Consider the following 4,811-nt stretch of genomic DNA (forward strand, 5'->3'; position numbering starts at 1 on the left):
TTACCGCACGGCTAAGGAGGGCACAGCACCAGGGCTGTTAACCTTATTAAACGATTAACGCCGTTAACGTTTAATCTTCAAGATCAACATCGACGGCTTTGCTTATTTTGACAAATCTACATCAAAACTATCTATTATTGTCTCTTTTCGTTTAAACATTCTTAGTTTCTAAAAGATAAGGATGGTAGGACTGTATCGAAAATATATCAACCTTTAAAGTGTTAATACTCAAGGCTCATGAAGGTACTGATTTGTTTAATCCTGCAATCGATGTATCGATGTAGTTTCAAATCCTTTTTTAATTTGTTGAAAATTTGTTGTTTTCGATGTATCGAAAATTGAAAGTGATATTAGAATTCGAGTTTTGGACACATGGTTCCGCAAGAAGGGCATCGAGATGGATAATTTGACCAAGCGTTTCACTATCCAAACCGCAAAGGTAAACGTTTATTGTGAACAAGCTTGGGGAATACTACACGTTTACCAACCTGTTGGAAAAATGAAGAAAATCAAAATAAAGATTAGAATTTCCACCACAAAGTAATCATATTTAAAAAACAAAGCTATTTGTGACTAGAAGAAAAGGTTTGGATAAATGATGGAATAGTGCAATATTTATACAGTATTATATTTTTCACAAAACTATACAAACAGAATTAACATATGTTGCTAGTCCATCCCAAATTTTATCCGCCGACTAACACCAATTGCAAGAGTTCGTGGGCAGTACCAGGCGGTTTATGGGCGAACGCTCACCACAGACCAGGTGTTCGCCATCAGGTTCAGAAATTCCGCGAATACAACGTGCCCACATCATCTATTTATCGACTTCAAAGCCGCATATGATACAATCGATCGGACCACTATGGCAGCTAATGCACGAAACGTTTCCGGATAAACTGATACGGTTGCCAAGGCGACGATGGATCGGGTGATGTGCGTAGTTCGAGTTTCAGGGCATTCTCGAGTCCCTTCGAAACGCGAGGGTTACAAAGGTGATGGTCTTTCGTGTCTGATATTCAACATCGCTTTGGAGGGTAATACGAAGGACGGGATTGACACGAGTGGTACGATTTTCTCAGTCTCAAGTTATTTGGTTTCGCCGACGACATTGATATCATGGCACGTAACTTTGAGAATGGAGGAAGCCTCATCAGACTGAAAAGGAAGCTAAACGGATGGACTAGTCATCAATACGTCGAAGACGAAGTACATGATAGGAAGAGGCTCAAGAGGTCAATGTGAACCACCACGAGTTTCATCGGTGGTGACGAAATCAGGTGGTTGAAGAATTCGTGTACTTGGGCTCGACGCCGATAACGTAGCAAGAGAAATTCGGAGACGCATAGTGGCTGGAAATCGTAGGTACTTTGGACTCCGAAGACGCTCCGATCGAATAGAGTTCGCCGTCGTACCAAACTGACTATCTACAAAACTATAAGACGGTAGTTCTCCGGTAGTCCGTAGTCCGGTAGCTTAAGACCGGACACGAGACCTGGACGATGCTCGTGGAGGACCAACGCGCACTGGAGTTTTGAAAGGAAAGTGTTGCGTACCATCTATGGTGGGGTCAGATGGCGGACGGTACGTGGAGGAGGCGAATGAACCACGGTTGCATCAGCTGTTGGGAGAACCATCCATCGTTCACACTGCGAAAATCGGAAGACTGCGGTGGGCCGGCACGTAGCCAGAATGTCGGACAGTAATCCGGTGAAAATGGTTCTCGACAACGATCCGACGGAACAAGAAGGCGAGTGCGCAGGCAAAGTGGATCGATCAGGTGGAGGACGATTTGCGGACCCTCCGCAGACTGCGTGGTTGGCGAAGTGCAGCCATGGACCGAGGTGAATGGAAGACTTTATGTACAGCACAGGCCACTCCGGCCATATCTGATAATAAATAAATAAATGCTAGTCAATTAATTTTGCACCTCAAGAAAATGCCGAACAGAAAATGAACAAACCGTGAAAATAAGCCACGCCTCAAACGACAAGAGTTAAGAAAATTTTAAGGAAAACAAAATGCAACATTTTACGTGCAAACAACAAATTGAATCTTACCTAAAAGTAAGCATAAAAAGGTCAGAGGTTTAAAGATACTCCACACAACAGTCAATATTCGGCAAATCATCGAAATATACATACAGCCCCCAAGATTTGAATTTAAATTTTGTGATAGTTTTTGACTATTTGCACAATATCGATCGTGTTGCTGCTAGTCACGATCGTCCGGGAAAACGCAATTCTGAAATTTATTTAATCAGTGTACGATCGACTGTGTTGATGCTGCTCACGCCAGCTAGTGCGGGAGATCACGAAGTGAAAAAATTAATGTCTGTTTCGAAGAGCGCCCAATTATTTAGTGCAGATCGATGGTGTTGTACGAGCTTATTAAACGAAGCTTATTAAACGAAACTTTGTTTACAGTAAATATTCACTCGCTTGCCAAAGGTGCTTCACTTGAATTAGCTTTTCAACTAATCAACGATTCCTTTTCCTGGCGCTCGCGGATATAGAGCATTCCTCAATCTCTTATAGCAATAAGTGTCTCCTCTCCAGTTCGAAGGAAAATTATAGTCTTTTGATGCAACTTTTTGTATGAGAAAGGAAAATTATTTCTTCATTCTTTTGAAAGCGGCACAAATGGGGTATTAACTTATCGCCAATGGTATATAAACGGGAATGCGGTAATTTATCACAGACTGCTTCTTCTGTTATTATTACTCTATTGGTCGCAAAGCAGTTATTCGATTTCCAAAAAATGAAAGCAGAATTGCGTACATAATGTAAAACCAATTCGATAGAAAATTCCGCGGAAGAAAAAGAAAATTTCGTTTTGTTTCATAAAATTTTGAATTAAATGGACCTTGGTTTTGTATCGTTTCGAAGTCTTTAAAGTAAATCTATATTTCGTTTCGTTTCGAATCACATAGACTCCTCAGTTCGAAAAAGCGGTTCACGCATGGATCCGATCCAACCTTCGTTCGTTCCATAAATTTGTGTCGATACGCATCGCGAAAACGCAGAGTGTCCACAAGAATGGAAATGGTACAGTGCAATTAACGTTTTCGACTATGTAATGGAAAGTGGACAAACTCCAATAGCTTCTGATTAAATGGAACTCTCTTTCTACGTTTGACTGGAGAATCTTGGTCAAAACTACGGATTATGTATACGACTATAAAATACTTTAAAAGTCCTCATATTTGAAACCGCTTCAACCCTGAAGTAATCAGCGAAAGAGTTCATCCCCCATAGAGGGTCAATCCCACTAGGCATGTGTACACCGCAAGAGTGGATCGACCAAGCAAAGCGAGAACGACCGACCAAACAACGTAAGTCCAGGCAAGAAATGGTAAATATCGCGCCCTGTCGAGTATCTCGCACAGTATGACATACATAAGGCGCACTCCAGGCTTTCTTCCACGAAACGAACTCTTCGTTCTCGCTATACAAGCAAGTGGACGACGGCAGCGGCAATGACCAACGGCATCATCCCCACCCACAAATATTATCGCGTCCCATTCGCTGCCGAGCCAAGTGTAGCGTGCAGCGAAGGCGACAGCCGAATGGAGCGGAGGTACTTTTCCGACCGTGACGACGCGATGGCGTTTCTTGGGCTTGCTGCAGAGAAGCGAGAATTTCGATTAATCCGCAGCTGAAAACATGCACCCTCATCCACCCGGCAAGCGAACTCGCAGCATGAGTGGGAGGTCCTTCCTCATACCATGTCAGCCGGGAGTCCGTTGCTAATGCCACTGCTGATGCTGCCGCTGCTGCCAAGAGTGTATCCAGATTTGGTGGAGCCTAGCCTGGCACGACTAGTCGACTGGACAATGGCTGACAACGTGTGACGGCGAAAGGGGAGGTCATGTGGCATGTGCCGTCAGTCTCTCTTCGCTAGAAAACAGCCGTCGTCTTTGAAAGAGCTCGCGAGGCCAACCCCAATGCAGAAGAACCCCTCCTCCACGTACTTCAACGTTTTGCAATACTCTTCCCTTGGCAGCATCCTGCGAAAATAGGATAACGCTTCTAGCATTTATATTCTTATCCTTTTGCGACGACAACGACGACGATGACGACGGTCAGTAAACGGGGAAACAAGCACTGCAGCAAGGCTGGTGGAAACACATTTGCCGCGTTGCCTCGCGTTCAAGTGGAGTGTACGTACGGGATACGCTGTCCAGCGAAATTGCTCTCCTCGCTTCCTCCAGTCTTGTTGCTAGGAAGGATGAACGACCCAAGACTGGTAGGGCAACCGGACGGCAAGGTGGCAGACGTGGAAAATCGAGGAAAATGCTATCTTTTCACAGTCGCATATGTGACGCGGACGCCTGCTGGCATTATTGTGAGTCCTGTGAGATAAGGAAGAATAAAAAATATTCGGATAAAAGCAAGCTGATGAAACTTGATATTTGAGATTTCATTATTTATAATTCATCACTCTGTAATTGATAAATATTAGTAGAAATGATCAGGCGTCCGTAGTAATCTTTGAACACCTTACAGATTGGAAGACGAAAACGGCTCTTCGTTTCTTCAATCAACTGTGATAGGTGCGCAAACGATTAGTATTGCCTCTTTGAATAAGGCTCAACCAACAAAATATTTATTGTTTACTGAGTTTTATACATGAGATTCCAAAGTGGCGGCGAAATAATCATTTAAATAATTGTTCGAAATAATAATTGTTCATTCTTCTAAAGTCAGATGTGACATTTGTCTTTTAGTTTTCAACGTTCAAAGATGTTTAAGAGTCAAGCATTTCAACAGCTCCATTTCATTCTAAACAAAGTAATGATTATTATGTAA

The sequence above is a fragment of the Armigeres subalbatus genome, unplaced genomic scaffold (assembly GCF_024139115.2).
Source record: "Armigeres subalbatus isolate Guangzhou_Male unplaced genomic scaffold, GZ_Asu_2 Contig204, whole genome shotgun sequence".
Lineage (NCBI taxonomy): Eukaryota > Metazoa > Arthropoda > Insecta > Diptera > Culicidae > Armigeres > Armigeres subalbatus.